Raw genomic sequence first — 19,110 nt, forward strand, 5'->3', positions numbered from 1 at the left:
TTTCTTCCTCTTCTTCTCCTTCCTCTTCTTCTTCCTCTTCTTCTTCCTCTTCTTCTCTTACTCTTCTTTAACCTCTTCTCCTTCCTCTTCTTTAACCTCTTCTTCTTCCTCTTCTTCCTCTTTCTCTTCTTTAACCTCTTCTTCCTCTTCTAACCTCTTCCTCTTCTTCTCCTTCCTCTTCTTTAACCTCTTCTTCTTCCTCTTCTTCTCTTCTTCTTCCTCTTCTTCGTCTTCCTCTTCGTATGTCATATTGTCCAGGTAGTGTTGCCCAGTGAGGAGAAAGGAAGGCGAGTCAGTCCTGCTACAGAGGATATTGAAGATCACTGTAGTGGGGGATAGATAGAGAGAGGATAGCTCAGAGACTCTTGACCTCTCTTGGCACTGAGAGAGAGAGAGAGAGGATGGCCCTAGGACTCTATGACCTCTCTTGGCACTGTGCGAGAGAAGAGAGAGAGAGAGAGAGAGAGAGTGGCCCTGGACTCTGAGACCTCTTGGCACTGTGCCGAGAGAGGATGGCCCTAGAGACTCATGACCTCTCTTGGCACTGTGCGAGGATGGCCCTGGGACTCTTGACCTCTCTTGGCACTGCCAGGGAGAGAGAGAGAGAGGATAGCCTGGGACTCTATGACCTCTCTGGCACTGTGCCGAGAGAGAGAGAGAGAGAGAGAAGAGAGAGGATGGCCCTGGGACTCTATGACCTCTCTTGGCACTGTGCCGAGAGAGAGAGAGGGGATGGCCCTGGGACTCTAAGCCTCTCTTGGCACTGTACCGAGAGAGAAGGGATGGCCCTGGGACTCTATGACCTCTCTTGGCACTGTGACGAGAGAGAGGATGGCTCTAGGACTCTATGACCTCTTGGCAATGTGACGAGGAGAAGATGGCTCTAGGACTCTATGACCTCTCTTGGCACTGTCAGAGAGAGAGAGAGAGAGAGAGGATGGCTCTGGACTCTATGACCTCTCTTGGCACTGTGCCGAAAGAGAGATGAAGCTCTAGGACCTATGACATCTCTTGGCAATGTGCCAGAGAGAGAGAGAGGGATGCTCTAGGACTCTGTGACTCAACCTTTACTGTCGAGAGAGGATGGCCCTAGGACTCTATGACCTCCTTGGCACTGTCAGAGAGATGGCCCTAGGACTCCTATGAGCCTCTTGGCACTGTCGAGAGAGAGGTGGCCCTAGGACTCCTATGACCTCGCTTGGCACTGTCGAGAGAGAGAGAGATATAGAGAGAGAGAGGGATGGCCTCAGGACTATGACCTCTCTTGGCACTGTCAGGAAGAGAGAGAGAGGATGCTCTAGGACTCTATGACCTCGCTTGGCACTGTAGCGAGAGAGAGAGGGGATAGCCCAGGACTCTATGACCTCTTGGCACTGTCCAGAGAAGAGAGGAAAACAGACAGAACTAGAAATAAACCAAATGGAGAAGAATAAAGAAAAGGAATGATAGAGAAAAGCGAAAAAGAAGAAAAAGAAAATAAGTGTGATCACTCGAGTCAGATTGTTAAAACTTACCACAAAACGTCCCTTCTCTTAAGGTTTAGAGGCGCAGAGAGAGAGAGAGAGAGAGAGAGAGAGATAAGAATAACCAGAGGGTCATAAGAGGTCAACATAAGTCAAGGTCAAAATAATTCAAGGTCACGATTTTAACTTTTTCTGATCTAATCATTGGAGGCAAAACAAACAACCAGAGGATAGATAAAACTTGATAAAAATAAGAATAACGAAGAATCAGAAATAAAAAAACAAAAAATAACTTACGATACAGATAAACACAGGTGAACAGGGGAGATAACTACGAGGTAAGAAAGGTAGAATTAGGCCTTTTGTTCCCCTGTATACGCAACGTCCACTGAGTCTTAACCCTTTGTATGTGTTTACCTGATGCGGAGGTTCATAAATTCCTGAGTAATTTTTTTTTTTGGGGGAGATGGAATGGACCGGATAGTTAGGTTCTATCCGGTAGAATATCTAATTTACCGGATAGTTAAGGAATCATCTCGTAATTATTTTCTTTAATTTTGTCTTAATTTGATGTTTATAAGAGTGGATTCTTTTAATTATCCGGCTAGCTGGTACAAATTACCCGGCCGGATACTGTTGTGAGAATCTTTATTATCCGAGCCACCTTTTATTTGTTTATTAATGAAATTCACTAATAAATCTACCATACCTTAACTATGACCCTCGCTCCCTTACCATCGTTGTGGACCACCTCAATAAAACTTCACGGATCAATAAACAAAACTTCACCCCAAACGATTAGTGATTACGTGAGAGTTATTGAGCTGATCTCTATGAAGTGCATTATCTTCACCAATGGACAGGAACACACACACACACACACACACACACACACACACACACAGTTACTCCTCAATAACTTTCTGGGCTGCTAACAATGTGAAATTTTTAATCAACTACAAAGGCAGTTTCAATGTAGAGCCCATTACGAGAGACTGAACATTACCACAATAACAGCGCCAGCCATCACACGCACTTATGGACGCTATGCCAGACGAACATTCGCCAGCAGTGACGCTCGTCTAATAAGTGAGCCAGAGATGATATTTTTTTATATAATCATTTTAATCACGAGACAGACAGACAAACATAGAAATACAGACAGACAGACAGACAGAGAAGGAAAGACAGAAACACAAACAGACAAAATTGAGATGGCCCAGTATACATATTCTCGTGCTAAGTCAGACGTTAATATTCATGTGAGTCTCCTGACAGTAGCAGTGTGGATCACGGCTCGTTGAACAGGAGGGGCCGTTGAACATGGAATGAAGTTGAAAGTAAAGTGTCGTTGAACTACTCGGTGAAGTAGAGTATCGATGAACGTGGTAGGTCGAACAAGTTGAACATATTAAAGTAACGATGAGGCTGAATCGTCGTTAAATATAGGGCGTAGTTAGACCCAGACCGTCATTAAACGTGGTCCATCGTGGTAGCTCGTTGAACCTGAGTTAAGCGCGGCAGGTACCCAGTCAAAACGAGTACTGCCCGCCCCACCCTCGTTAAACATGGGGGGGCGGCTTCTTGAGCATTAGCCTTGTTTACTGTTTGAATTCGTTAAACATTCGGACTATTTCCTCCATGGCAACAACAACAACAACAACAACAACAACAACAACAACAAAAAAAAATAATAATAATAATAATAATAATAATAATAATAATAATAATAATAATAATAATAATAATAATAATAATAATAATAATAATAATAATAATAATAATAATCTACCAACACTATATTATGCCGAGGGAGTTTGCCTCCTAAGTGTCACTCAAGAGAGAGACTCAATAACGAGACCAGCGAGATCGAGGTACTCACACAGACACCCTGCAGCCTCAAGTCCCACTCCAGCATTACAAGGTCGACCTCAGGAGAATTTCACACGTCTCTTTATCGTATAGTGTCCACGAGTCTATATCTGTCTCTCCGTCTCTCTGGTTCATCTCTCGTGCATCCTGTAACCTCACTTAATTATCTCTCCCTCTTAAGTACCCCACTACTTATGGGATCTACTTATATGACATTTAAAGTGAGAAAATCTTCGTCACTTTTTTTTTTAATTTAAGTGACACAAACACGTTCTCACATCACATATTAACATGACCAAATAAAGCTCCATTGATTCACCTTTGTGCCGTAGTGACTTGAACGTAGTGAGAACCTTTGAAAATTCACCTTTGTAGCTTATATGATTAAAATGCCTTCTTACATCCCATAGTTACGGGTCACAATGTAAACTTATCAAAACTGTGGGAATCCTCGTAGTGTGTGTGTGTGTGTGTGTGTGTGTGTGTGTGTGTGTGTGTGTGTGTGTGTGTGTGTGTGTGTGTGCACCGAGGGACCATGAATATTCAGGTACAGTTCAGCAGAACACGTGTACAATATAACACCACCAACCTGACGCTTCACTGATGGTATAAAAATATTCATTGAACTAATTCATCCAATCGAGATGGGGGTGACGTGACGCACTGCGGTTGTGGGGGGTGGGGGAGGGGTGTATGTGTGGGAGGGTGTATGTGTGGGGAGGGTGTATGTGTGGGGAGTGTGTGTTGGGGAGGTGTATGTGTGGGGAGGGTGTCTTCAGCTGTAGGGAGCTGAATTATCTAAGTTGCACATATCGAGCAGTGGTCTCCCCCATCCTGCTATATGGCAGTGAGACATGGGTCACATACAGGAGGCTCCTCAAGGCATGAAAACTTTCACCAACGTAGTCTACGTTCCATTCTCCGAGTTCGCTGGGAAGACAAGAGAACAAATGCCAGTATTCTCGCTGACACCAACTGAGGAGTATCAGGGCTACCATTATCCATGAACAACTACGCTGGACTGGCCATGTTACCGCATGGACGACAGTAGACTGCAAAACAGCTACTTTACAGTCACCTAACGAATAGTAATAACGCTGGCGGGCAACTGAAAAGGTATAAGGATAGTCTTAAGACAAACCTGAAAAAATCAAATCGACCCCCTCACCTGGGAGACGATCACTCCACACCGTAACGCTTGGAGGAGCACCACACGAGAAGGTGTCAATACTTTCAGATTAGTCCGACTGCATACCGAGGCAGACAGGTGCCAATGCCGGAAAGACGAAAAAGTAGCTATAGCGCAGGAGGTGGGCGCCTCGAACTGGTTAACTACGTTACCAATAAGGGCAAATGGTTTCAGCCTTAACAAACAAGAATTTACAGATGCCATTGCTCTAAGGTACGGTTGGCCAGTAGATGGTTTCCTAATCTGTGTGTGGCTATTCCTATGATGGCGATCACGCCATGGTTTGCAAGAAGGGGCTTCATATGCATGGGCATGACGAGTAAGGGATCTCACAGCAAATATGTTGAAATCTGCCGGGACGTCATGGTAAAACCGACCCTCCTTCCACTGGATGGCGAGATCCTCAACACAGGACTTCAAACACATCTAACGAAGCCCGTGTGGACGTCAGTGCTCGAGGATTCTGGACGCGGGGACAGCGAGCTTTCTTCATCAGGATTTTTGATCCCATGGCCGTTTGTCACCGTAACCTAGCTCTCGATGCTGCATAGGAGCGAGAACGACAAGAAGGGCATGGGAAGATTGAAATGTTGATCAAGGCAGCTTCCTCCTCTAGTGTTCACAACCTCTGGTGGGATGAGCCCAAGTGCAAGATGTTTCTACGCCAGACTCGCCGAGGCTGATCTCCGAACAGAAGCAGCAGCCAAGTTATGTCACAGCCTGGATGAGATGTCGACTGTCCTTCTCTCTCCTTCGGTCGCTTTGCTCTGCCTCAGGGAACGAGCTTCTCCCTTCTCCGACAACTGCTGCAGATATCGACTATGAGGCTACAGTCACTGAATGCCGCATAGATCTGCCAACAACTAATTTAACACAGATAGGATAGTTCTTATGTATTAGGATATTTAATATTAAGGTAAATAAATGGTGGCAGAAGGTTGGCCAAGGGGGAGGCTGAGGCCACGTAGTAGTAGTAGTAGTAGTAGTAGTATGTGTGTGTGTGTGTGTGTGTGCGTGTATGTGTGTATGTGTGTGTGTGTGTGTGTGTGTGTGTGTGTGTGTGACCTAGGAACAGGTAACCTAGTCGGTCTAATCTTATCGCGTGTTAGTATAGCAGGTTGTTGACCCTGGCGTGTGGTGTAGCTCTGTGTTGGCCCCGAGGCATTCATATATTCATGAGGGGCTGTCTGACCCTGGGGGCTAATGGACACGGTCTTCTACTAACTCAGGAGCCTCTCACACCTAACCTGTCTGCTGCAACTTACCGCCCTCCGTAGATAGATAGATAGATAGATAGACAGATAAACAGACAGACAGACAGACAGCAGATAGATAGATAGATAGATAGATATAGAGAATTATAGACACAGTAAGATCCCCATAATTAGGGACATATTTTATTTATTCCTCTGGGTTAGGTTAGGTTAGGTTAGGTTAGGTCAGGTTAGGTTAGGTTAGGTTAGGTCAGGTTAGGTCAGGTTAGGTTGGCAGGTCAGGGTGGTGTCAGGTCAGGTCAGGTCAGGTTAGGTTAGGTTAGGTTAGGTCAGGTCGTTAGGTTAGGTCAGGTTAGGTCAGGTTAGGTTAGGTTGGGTTAGGTTAGGTCAGGTCAGGTCAGGTTAGGTTGGGTTAGGTCAGGTCAGTGTTAGGTGGAGTCAGGTTAGTTAGGTTAGGTTAGGGGTTAGGTTAGGTTAGGTTTTACGAATAATTGTCAATGTCATGTTTGGTTCCCACAAATAAAACATATTTCTTGTTCTGTCCTAACACAAACACTGAACACTGCAAAGTGAATTAAATTAAGATTAATCCTTTTCTTTGGAGGGTTGCAGGGGGTTGCAGGGGTGGTGCAGGAGGGTGGTGCAGGGGTGGTACAGGGGGGTACAGGGGGTAGATTACAGTAACAACATAAAAATAACAAGTAGTATTTCAAGAACTTTTTTACATTAACACAGATGAAGATAAAGAATAAGAGTTGTAATGATATTCAAAGTTGAAACAAATGACTACCATCAACAAGATCTAATACCACTTAGGTTTTTTTATAATCAGCTGGCTATGTAGGTCGTTATTCTTTTGTTGTTGATTCTGTTTCGGAGTACAGGCTGAGTTGCTCTGTTTATGAAGCTTTGATATGATACAGTATAATTGTGGTATCTCAAGATTAAACGCCCCTAACGCTAATCATAATTTAAGCCTCGGGTAGCGTTAGGGTGCCTAATCCTCAGGTGATATTAATTTATTGCTAGTCAACGTGAGATATTTCTTTTTAGTGGCTGGTTATGCTGAGGATTTCCTGAATGTAAGTTTGCTACAAGTACATTTAACACAACCACAGTCAATTATGTATCAGTGTTGACAGTGAGGTGTGAGACTCCCGCAAAAAAAATGAAATTCGTATTGCATCAATCAGGCTTTTCATTTTTTTTAGATTTAATTTGCGCAGTTTTTTGGAATGTTAAAAAAAAGGTGTTAGCAAAGTTGGAATATGAATTTTGATGACCCCCCCCCCTCTCTCTCTCTCTCTCTCTCCTCAAAAGGTAACATGAATGTACTGTACTTAAGTGAAACTATACTAATACATAAACCACTAAGTAGACTTCTGATGATGACCACAAGGGTACCGGATGTCTTGGCTCTTAGGGAAATATAAATGAAGGATAGAGAGACTTGCTGGGGACAGGTGAAAGGCATAGAGACTTGCTGGGGACAGGTGAAAGGCATAGAGACTTGCTGGGGACAGATGAAAGGCATAGAGACTTGGGGACAGGTGAAAGGCATAGAGACTTTGCTGGGGACAGGTGAGGCATAGCGACATGGGGACAGGTGAAAGGCATAGAGACTTGGGGACAGATGAAAGGCACGGGGACAGGTGAGGCATAGAGACTTGCTGGGGACAGATGAAAGGCATAGAGACTTGCTGGGGACAGGTGAAGGCATAGAGACTTGCTGGGGACAGGTGAGGCATAGAGACTTGCTGGGGACAGGTGAAAGGCGCAAGTTGCTGGGGACAGGTGAAGGCATAAAACAAAATCATATGATAGAGTAAGATTAACTAAAGATAAAGCTGAGACTGGAATGAAGAGATGAATGTCAACCTCTAGTGGGGCCTGGCGGATATGTTGTGGGTCCTGGCGGATATGTTGTGGGGCCTGGCGGATATGTTGTGGGGCCTGGCGGGTATGTTGTGGGGCCTGGCTGGTATGTTGTGGGGCCTGACGGGTATGTTGTGGGGCCTGGCAGGTATGTTTATTAGGCCTGGCAGGTATGAGGTGAATCATAGGACATTGACAGAAAGACCAAAGAAGAAGGAAAAGGAATTAGTTAAGAGTTGCTAACTAGACGTGATCCAGGAGACAGTGGTGTACCTACATAACCAGAGACCATACTGAAGGACCATACAAGACATATTGTGTAGGAGAAATAATGTCGTTGTTCTTAAGGCCACACACACACACACACACACACACACACACACACACACACACACACACACACACACACATGTAAACATTCACTACTTATCAGACACAAACAGAAGCAAGTTATGAGGATTGGGTAAGCCAACACACAAGGTCTGAGACACTACACACACACACACACACACACACACACATGTAAACATTCACTACTTACACTCAGACACAACAGAAGCAAGTTATGAGGATTAGGTGAGCCAACACACACAAGTCTGAGACACTACACACACACACACACACACACACACACACACACACACACACACACACACACATGTAAACATTCTCACCACTCAGACACAAACAGAAGCAAGTTATGAGGATTGGGTGAGCCAACACACACAAGGTCTGAGACACTACACACACACACACACACACACACACACACACACACACACACACACACACACACAGTATTCACCACACTCAGACACAAACAGGCAAGTTATGAGGATTGGTGAAACACCACACAAGGTCTGAGACACTACACACACACACACACACACACACACACACACACACACACACACACACACACACACACACACACACACACACCCAGGGTTCTGAGGACACGACACACGGGCCAGGTAAACAAACACCATCCTACCTGATTACTACTCGTCCAGGTACAGGATACGTAATTTACACAGGTAGCCTTCAAGCTTCGTAAACTGACTTTACTGATGTATGTTTTCCGGCATGTGTTTATAATATATCCTGTTGGTGAGTATGATTATTATTAGTGGTAGTAGTAGTAGTAGTAGTAGTAGTAGTAGTAGTAGTAGTAGAAAAAAAAAGTAAAAGTAAAAGTAGTAGTATTGTATTATTTTTTTGGTGGCAGTGGTGGTTTTTGTTGTTATTGTTGTTATTGTTGTTGTTGTTGTTGTTGTTATTGTTGTTGTAGTCATTATAACAACAACAGGTAAGACATTAATACATAGTTGACAGGAATATTAAAGTTCTTACTCAGACAGAATAAGTAAGTCTGTCCCTGGAAGCAACTACAGGGAGAGTGAGAGGCTCAGAGGTGAGGCTCAGAGAGGGTGAGCTCAGAGGGTGAGAGGCTCAGAGGTGAGAGGCTCAGAGAGGTGAAGGCTCAGAGGGGTGAGAGGCTCAGAGGGGCAGGAGGCTCAGAGAGTGAGCAGAGGGAGGCTCAGAGAGGGTGAGGCTCCAGGGGTGAAGGCTCAGAGGTGAGAGGCTCCAGGAGGGTGAGAGGCCCAGAAGGTGAGAGGCTCCAGAGAGGGTGAGAGGCTCAGAGAGGTGAGAGGCTCCAGAGGTGAGAGAGGCTCCAGAGAGGTGAGAGGCTCCAGAAGGTGAGGCTCCAGAGGGTGAGGCTCAGGAGGTGAGGCTCCAGAGGTGAGAGGCTACAGAGGTGAGAGGCTCAGGAGGTGAGAGGCTCCAGAAGAGGAGGGTGAGAGGCTCAGAGAGGCAGAGAGGCTCAGAGAGGGTGGAGGCTCCAGGAGGCTCAGAAGGTGAAGGCTCCAGAAGTGAGGCTCCAGAGAGGGTGAGAGGCTCCAGAGAGGTGAGCTCAGAGGGTGAGGCTCAAGAAGTGAGAGGCTCCAAGAGAAGTGAGAGGCTCAGAGGTGAGGGCTCAGAGAGGAGGCCCAGAGGTGAGAGGCTCAGAGTGAGAGGCTCAGAGAGTGAGAGGCTCCAGAGGTGAGGCTCAGAGGGAGAGGCTCAGAGGTGGAGGCTCCAGAGGTGAGAGGCTCAGGAGGGTGAGAGGCCCCAGAGGAGGCCGGAGGAGGCCCAGAGGAGGCTCCAGAGGTGGAGGCTCAGAGGGTGAGAGGCTCCAGAGGTGGAAGGCTCCAGGAGTGAGAGGCTCAGAGGTGAGAGGCCAAGGTGGAGGCTCCAGAGGTGAGAGGCTCAGAGGGAGGCTCCAGAGGTGGAGGCTCAGGAAGTGGAGGCTCCAGAGGTGAGGCCAGAGGGAGAGGCTCCAGAGAGGGAGAGGCTCCAGAAGCAGAGGTGAGAGGCCCAGAGGTGGGAGCTCCAGAGGGTGAGAGGCTCAGAGGTGAGAATCAGAGAGTGAGAGGCTCAGAAGGGTGAGAGGCTCCAGAGGAGAGAGGCTCAGAGGGTGAGGCTCCAGAGGTGGGAGATCCAGAGGTGAGGCTCAGAGAGTGAGAGGCTCAGAGGAGGCTCAAGGTGAGAGGCCCAGGAGTGAGGCTCCAGAGGTGAGGCTCCAGAGGTGAGGCTCCGGAGAGGGTGAGAGGCTCCAGAGAGGGTGAGAGGCTCCAGAGAGGGTGAGAGGCTCCAGAGAGAGTGAGAGGGGCCACACAGAACACTACAGCCTCCAGTAAAGAAGAATTAGTTCATCTTTGTTTACTATAGAAGCATTTACGGATAGTGACCATGACCTGATGTACACACAAACACACACACACACACACACACACACACTCTCTCTCTCTCTCTCTCTCTCTCTCTCTCATGCAAAATACCATTTAAAAATAATACTGCATAATAAACGTATAAAAATTATCATATTCATAAGTCATTTCTTTTATTTTTTTTAATAATTCACGTTATTAATATTTATGAAATATACAATGAACATTTATTTTTTAATTTCTCACTTAACTTAACCTAATCTAACCTAACCTAACCAAACCTAGCCCAAAACATTATGACATTTAGATTCAGTTAAAAAAAATATTGAAAAATTTTGCGTTACCTTGTCGTCGTGGATGGGTACAACTTTCCCATCTTGTTAACTTCATATCAGGAGGTTGGAAGTAGATTATAATTGCGGACGGTAGGTTACTAAAAGGCAGGGCAGACAGACAGACAGACAGAAATATGAACAGAACGTGAGCCAGACGGAACAGGACCATTAAGCTTGATAAAATCGTAAATAAAGTCCAGGTGATGAAAATACACTCATATGTATTACTGAGCTAATCCCCCCCAAAAAATCACAAAAACCAAAAATAACTCAAATTCCTTAGCTTAGTTCTCAAGTGAGCTAAGTTAAAAATTTGTGACGAGAAATATTATACAAGTTTGTGTTAGCTTTCTGTAGTAATTCCGGTTTCCTGTTAGTTCAATAATACGTTTTCTGCTGGCCTAATAATTCCCGTTTTCTGATTGTTTAATAATTACATTTTCTGTGGACTAAAGAACGCCGTTATTGAGTCCTTAATAAACACATTGTTTTTAAAGCTCAAGAATTGTATTTTCTGTTTACTTTAAAATCCCACCTTTCTTTAGTGTGTGTGTGTGTGTGTGTGTGTATGTGTGTGTGTGTGTGTGTGTGTGTGTGTGTGTGTGTTACTGTCAGAAAATTCAATTCTGATATATGCAGGTAAATCACTGTAGGTGCGCGTTTATCTAGGTATATGCTGATAACCACAAGGAAAGAAGAAAACACGAAGTTTCCAAGAGCTTTCGTGTAATTCACATCTTCAGGGGTGAGTACAGACTAGAGAGAGAAATACAAATCAAGGTGTATATATACAGAGGAGGGTGAGACCAGGTCCACAATGGTCAGGTATTAGGTAATGACCCTACTAATCTTCAAAAAAGCACCGCAGTGGTCGGTAGTCAGGTCAGAGGGTAAGGTGACCCAACCTTCTCACCTGGTTACAAATCTTCTTAATTAACCTGCTGACTCAGTGGGCGGGGCTTAGTGACCTCCATTGAATACGTCATAAATCTTTTGGGTTAGGTTAGGTTAGGTTAGGGTTAGGTTAGGTTAGGTTTAGGTTAGGTTAGGGTTAGGTTAGGTTAGGTTAGGTTAGGTTAGTTAAGGTTAGGTTAGGTTAGGGTTAATTAGATTAGGTTAAGATAGATTAGGATGTTAACATTATCTAACTAAACCTAAGCTCTCCTAACCTAACCTAACCTAACCTAACCTAACCTAACCTAACCTAACCAAAAATAAATAAGAGAAAGAAAAAATAACAAATAAAATAAATATAAAAATACGAAATAGAATAAAAAACAAAAAACAAAAGAAATGGAATAAAGAAAATATAGAAAAATAGAGAATAATAAAATAAATAAAGACGGGAATAAATAAAAAAACTACAATAAACTAAAAAAATGAAATAAATTGAAGGTTTGTAATTTCTTAACATATTAATGGTTCAACTTTTGCGCCTTGAGTCAACTGTTTCGCGGATAGATAGATAGATAGATAGATAGATAGATATTCAGTGATAAATAATAATTAATGAATAAATGACAACGAACAAAGAAACGTACGTGTGTGTGTGAGTGTGTGAGTGTGTGTGTGTATGTGTGTATGTATGTGTGTATGTGTGTGTGTGGCCTCCGGCATTATAGCAACTTTAACAGATGAAAGAATTATTTAAGTTGATCTCCTGAATTAAACTACAAGAATAATTTACGAGGAAAAAGTGATTATAAAAATTGCGCGCGCACACACACACACACATACACACACACACAAGTACGTTTCATTATAATTTACCGCTATCTATCTGTCTACCCATATCATTTATCTTACCATAAACAGATATTCTCGGCAAAAAATGAGGTCAGTATGTGTTTAAGACCCACATTTTCTGTCTGCTGGAACCGCCCACCACAGCCATGAACTCTGATACTCCACAAATTTACTTCCCCACCAAAACACTGCCAGATAATGATATAGAGAAGCTGGGAGGTGCAGGTGGGAGGAGGATATTTATAACGTGGTAGTGATATGTTTATGAGGCGTTATTGACGTGTTTGTGACGTGTAAGTTACGTGTATATAATAATAATAGAGTCACTGCTTGAAACTGTCTCATAATGTCGTTTTCTTTTACAGTAGTTAAATCTTATGTGTTATCGTAGGAGGAACTGTTACCAAGGCAAGACTTAGTGAAACGTGGCATGATTTACCCGTAGACTTTTGCTGGTGCCCCTCGTCACAGGTTGATCAAGGCTGTCAAGTTTGGTGTAAAATCTATAAACACGCTCTAGAGTTATTTTGGGGACGGACTGACAGACAAACAAGCTGGAAAGCGGTTAATTTACGTTAATGCTCATCGAAGGTTAATGATGTATTTGTTGTGCAAGCAAAAACAGTATTTAATAATATAAGATCTAATGAAAGGCTGGGCAGGTGAAAGGCTTTATATGGCCAGGACTGATGTATGGGTGAGAAGCGTGGACACTTTGAGCAGACACCAGACAGAGGTTGTGGAGGCCTTTACAGTGTGGTGTTATAGACGAATGTTAACAATAAACTACACTGACAGGAAAACAAATGAAGAAGTACTAAGATTATCAAAAACTTCAAGAAAAATACTTGAAATGTTCAGAAAAAAAGACAAATGAGATACTTTAGTCATATAATTAATGATGAAGGAATAATAACGGAAATATTAATGGACAAAGTTGAGGGTAGGAGGGCCAGAGACCGAGTCCCCAGAGAGATACAACACCTTAGAGGATTGGTGAACACAGCCTGAGAACGATTAGAGTGGAGGACTGTGGTCACCAACCCTCAGATATGACGACGGTGCTCTGATTGGTTGATTGAGTTATATGTTTACCCCTTGAATACCTGTCATCTTAATGCTCTCTCTCTCTCTCTCTCTCTCTCTACGTGTGCCGGGGTAAAGTATGTGTGTCGGGCCGCCACTGAACCGCGGGCTATTGATTACCTGACTCTTGTGATTTCTTAAAAGTTCTTGTGTTATTTTTCCCTCTGAACCAGCACTGTGGCGACGCATCTAACTGACTCACATAACTCATAAGACAAAGATCCAAGTCTCAAAAGGTTCTATTTAACGAACCTAACCGCTTCCCTTAACGTGTGTGAACCTTTTTAAAACACATCTTTGAGAACACAAGTTAAGTGATCCAGTTACATACATTCTCACATCTTTAGTTAAGGGACAAAACTTATTCCCACTTATTCTCTCTCTCTCTCTCTCTCTCTCTCTCTCTCTCTCTCTCTCTCTCTCTGACTTAGTGTTGGAAAAAATCTACTCGTGCCAAACACAACAACAACTACTACCACTTATAATCACAACCACTACTACCACTTATAATCACAACTACCACTACCATCACCACCATACCTTCACGATTACTGCACCAATGCCACCACCAGTTCAAGCTGACAACACTACCAATATCTGACAACTCTCACGTCATTCACCAGTAGCTGACAACATTACTCTTCATGTCACATACCGCCGGCACAGGCAATCAACAGCGCCTGGCGTCTCCTACCATCCCCCAATGACACACTAATTAATGTTTACGCCAGACGATCGTTCGCTCGCCTTGTACCTCCAGCGGCAATGTTTTTACCTGTCCAGGAATATTGTACCTGGGGAATGTGTGTTCGTCATGCCAGACCTCAAGACTCGTGTAATGAAGAACGTATCGAATTAACTCACCTAACCTAACCAAACCAAACCTAACCTAACCTAACCTAACCTAACCTAACCAAACCTAACCTAACCTAACCAAACCCAACCTAACCAGCTACACCTCAACATCTCTTCCCCAAGAACTATCAGTCAATTGCTTAAGAGGTTTTTAACACTATTTTTTTCTTTAGTAATGCAAATTAAAGGTCACTACAGTAAACCCTCTCAATAGCGGACTTCTCAAGAGAGGACTTCACAATAGCGGACTTCTCAATAGCGGACTTCTCAATAGCGGACTTCTCAATAGCGGACTTCTCAATAGCGGACTTCTCAATAGCGGACTTCACAATAGGGCTAATCAAGAATTAGTCTGGTATTGGAAGGGTTTATTTATCTCAAAACATAAATCAGTTAAAGCTGGTCACTAGGTGGGTTAAAGGTGTGTGTGAGTTATGAGTCCCTCGCATGACAACATCATAATCAGTTAGGTCAGGAGAGACGATTATTGAACACCTAAAAGCAGGCTCCCCCCCCCACCCCCCCCACACACAAAAAAAAGATGTTAGTTCTTTTCAAGGTGAATTTTCCCTCGTAACCTAACTTAACACAACCTAACTTAACCAAGACAAACCTAACCTAACCAAACCAAACCAAAAAAATAAACCTACAGTCGTCAGTAAAAACAAACAAAGTTAAACCAGAAAACTATTGATTAGAACGACGTCGTCACCACCACCACCATCACCACCATCACCATCACCACCACCACCACCAACATCAACCAATATAAAGCTCAAATTTCTGTCGACCGAATTAGATTTTTTTTTTGGAGGGGGGGGGGAAGGGCGGAGAGGGAAGAGTGGAGGGGGAAGGGCGGAGAGGGGAGAGTGGAGAGGAGGGAGGGAGAGGGAAGGGGGTGTCTTGTTCTTATCCAAAGCAATCAGGACGCTCTTCAGGTGCCCAACCTTTGATGACGACCATTATTCTGTCAGCTCCCACAAATCATTCTCCTTTATCCCTTAACTATTTTTGTCTAAATGTGTAAAGGAGATTGATATCGATATCCCCTTGGTGGCTGTCTGTCTGTCTGTCTGTCTGCCTGTCTGTCTGCCTGTCTGTCTGTCTTTACGCCTGTCTTTAAGTCTGTATAGATAGGTGTTTCTGTCTGTCTGTCTTTATGCCCGTCTCTAAGTCTGTATGCATAGATCTGTCTGTCTGTCTGTCAACACTCTAAGCCTCCAATTTCTATACAACATTGTAGAGACTCGGCAGTTGTGTTCTTCGGAGGGTCAGACCTGGGGGCATTTGCTTGACCTCATGTGACCTCGTTTGACCTCTCTACCGTGACCATTGGCAGTGATATTACCTTTTAAACTTTAGAAAATACCCTCCTCCTCCTCTCTCTCTCTCTCTCTCTCTCTCTCTCTCTCTCTCTCTCTCTCTCTCTCTCTCTCTCTCTCTCTCTCTCTACACACCCGTTTCATCTCTCCAACAAAACACAGTTCTTCAAGTTTAAAAGCTTACTAGAGGAACAGTTCTTCAAGCTTAGAACCAACAAGAACCACCTAACACGCTTGAAGTGATAATCAACCCCCCTACAGGTGACAACACAAGGTACTGCTCAGGTGACTCACAGTGTTATTGTGAGCTGTGTGTAGGGTACTTTACGTGAAGAACAAGAAGAAGAAGAACAAGAACAAGAACAAGAAGAACAAGAAGAAGGCCAAGAAGAACAAGAAGAACAAGAAGAACAAGCAGAACAAGAAGAAGAAGACCAAGAAGAACAAGAAGAACAACAAGAAGAAGAACAAGAACAAGAACAAGAACAAGAACAAGAACAAGAAGAAGAAGAAGAAGAAGAAAACAACAACAACAACAACAACAACAACAACAACAAGAAAAGAAGAAGAAGAAGAAGAAGAACAAGAAGAACAAGAAGAACAAGAAGAACAAGAAGAACAAGAAGAAGGCCAAGAAGAACAAGAAGAACAAGAAGAACAAGCAGAACAAGAAGAAGAAGAACAAGAAGAACAAGAAGAAGAACAAGAAGAACAAGAAGAAGAACAAGAAGAAGAAGAACAAGAAGAACAAGAAGAACAAGAAGAACAAGACCAAGAAGAACAAGAAGAAGAAGAACAACAAGAAGAAGAATGCTCATTTAAAGTATCAAATAAAGAATGATTTACCTCAGCATATTCTTGAACGAACCAAGAAGGATAAATAAGGAAATATGAATAAAGATAATGATGATGAGGGGAAGATGAGAGAACGAAGAAGAGGAGAAGACTGAAGGAATGAGAGGAGGGAAGGCAAAGGAGAGAGAGCAGTAGGCAATTTGGATAATGCAGTGCTGGAGGGGACAGAGAAAGGAGGAGGAGGAAGAGGAGGAGCAGGAGGAGGAGGAGGAAGAGGAGGAAGAGGAGGAAGAGGAGGAGGAGGAGGAGGAAGAGGAGGAGGAAGGAGGGAGAGGAGGAGGGAAGGAGGAGGAGGAGAGAGAGGAAGAGGAAGAGGAGGAAGAGGAGCAGGAGGAGGAGGAAGAGGGAGGGAGGAGGGAGGGAGGAGAGGAGAAGAAGGAGGAGCAAGAGGGAGGAGGAGGAGGAGGAAGAGGCAGGAGGGAGGAAAGAGGAGCAAGAGAGGGGAGGAGGAGGGAGGAGAGGAAAGAGGAGCAAGAGGAGGAGGAGGACAATTTAGATTTTACAGCAGAAGCAGAAAACAAAAGGAATAAGATGGAAGGCAGCAGGGTAGTGAGGTAGCAGCAGGGTGGAGGCAGCAGGTGGTGAGGCAGCAGGTAGAGGCAGAGGCAGCAGGTAGAGGCAGCAGGTGGAGGCAGGAGCGAGGGCAGCATGAGTGAGGCGGCAGGGTGAGGTGGGGCAGCAGGTGGGGAGCAGGCCCAGCAGGGTGGGGCCCAGCAGGTGGAGGGGCAGCATGTGGTGGGGCCCAGCAGATGGGGGCAGCAGGTGGTGGGGCAGCAGGCAGCAGGTGGGGCGGGTGGGGCAGGTGGTGGGGCCAGCAGGTGGTGGGGCAGCCAGCAGGTAAGTGGTGAGTGGAGGTGGTGGGGCCAGCAGGTGGGGGCAGCAGGTGAGTGAGGCAGCAGCACAGGTGGTGAGGCAGCAGGTGAGTGCCCAGGTGAGGCCCAGCAGCAGTAGTGAGGGCAGCAGGTGGTGTGAGGCCAGCAGCAGGTGGGGCAGCAGTAGCAGGTGGGGAGGCAGCGGTGGTGAGGCAGGGCCCCAGGAGGCGCAGGTGGTGGGGCCAGGTGGTGGGGCCCAGCCAGCAGGTGTGGGCAGCAGGTGGTGGGGCGGCAGGTGTGGTGGGGGAGCAGGTGTGACCAGCAGATTGGTGGGGCCCAGCCAACAGCAGGTAGTTGACTACTGACCACCATGGTGGTGGGATGGTAACCCACACACACACTGCCAGCAGCACAGTGTGGCAACAGCAACTGGCAGAGCACCACCCACACCACCACCATCACCAAACACACTAGCCAATGACCACTGAGGTGACCCATGAGGATAAGTACACAAAAATTGTACAAAAAATTCAATTCAACATTACAACCACCACCACCTTTATCAAAACAGTATATCAAGTTAGGATATTATCTTTTCCCCATCTTCCATTTATAATTGCCATCATCTATCAACGCTAACGGTCTTATTTTTATCATTATCTTTTTTATTATTTTCCTACGGTCATTAATAAGTTCAGAGTAATGTAAATAAAATAAAAACATAAATTAATCGCACCAAAAATAGGGATGACGATAATAAACTAAGGCCGCTTCATTTAGTGTGTTGACGAGCGCCCTAACCTAAGGTGATTGCTAGATACAACCTTTTCATTAAGATAAATTAAGACCCGAGGCAGAGACATCTCCTTTAACAACCCCCTCCCCCCCTTCCTTACCTGTGTACAAAAGGGGGTCCTCTACTTCCGTAACTTCTCCTCTAGCGTCGTTCACACTTTCCTAAACTTTGCATTTTCCCCAGCCACTCCTTTTATTAATTTCAACCATTAATCCGTAAGTTTTAGTACAAGATAAAATGACTCTGTGGTGGAGTTTGAGTTCTCTAAAGTTCTCTGAGGGTAGAGAGAGAGAGAACAGAGGCGTGTGTATGTCTGTCCGCCAGGCCAGGAGTTGGAGCGACACGACCACTGTGTATCACTGCCAGAACTACACTGAGTTTCGTCTAGCTGACCCACCACCGTCACCCTGCTCACCTCCCTCCCTCCCTCCCTCATCATCTCCCTCCCCCCCTCATCAACTCCCTCCCTTCAAACCTCTCTACCTCTTACCCCTTGACCTCAATAACCTCCCCCACCCACCCCAACCTACCTCCTCATTCTCGAGATTGATGGAGAGTAGCAGGGAGGAGGTGGATAGGAGGGGGGAAGAGGGGAAGCAGTGTGTAAAGGCACAGGTAAATCTTGAGTAATGAAAGGTATGTTGCTCGTCGTCAAGTTTGTTTGCTAATTAATAATAGTCAAATTAAATATTACCTTAAGATGGGCTGGAAATATCTCTCTCTCTCTCATAAATATCTATCTATCCACATTTATCAATCTACCTATCGTATAATAACAACAACACAACCATTCCACATACCCCCTAGCCCTCTCCTCTCTACCCCCCCCTCCCCCTATCACCCCTACCCCCCTCTCTCCCCCTACCCCCCCTCCCCCTCTCCTCCCTACCCCCCCCTCTCCCCTACCGCCCTCCCCCTCTCCCTCCCCTCTCTCCTCCCTACCCCTCCCCCCTCTCCTCCTCCCCCTCCCTCTCCCCCC

The 19,110-nt window shown here is 45.1% G+C and overlaps 1 long non-coding RNA gene across 1 annotated transcript in view; it reads right to left on the bottom strand.

Annotated features, from left to right (window-relative positions):
- LOC121871748 overlaps positions 1-18,488 on the bottom strand; it is a 133,087-nt gene extending 114,599 nt beyond the window's left edge. The window contains exon 1 of the long non-coding RNA XR_006089938.1: positions 18,232-18,488. This is a non-coding gene — a long non-coding RNA (uncharacterized LOC121871748). The remainder of the gene's footprint in view (positions 1-18,231) is intronic.
- Between the last annotated feature and the right edge of the window lie 622 nt (positions 18,489-19,110).

This window comes from Homarus americanus, unplaced genomic scaffold (assembly GCF_018991925.1).
Source record: "Homarus americanus isolate GMGI-L3 unplaced genomic scaffold, GMGI_Hamer_2.0 scaffold39675, whole genome shotgun sequence".
In the NCBI taxonomy this organism is placed as follows: Eukaryota; Metazoa; Arthropoda; class Malacostraca; order Decapoda; family Nephropidae; genus Homarus; species Homarus americanus.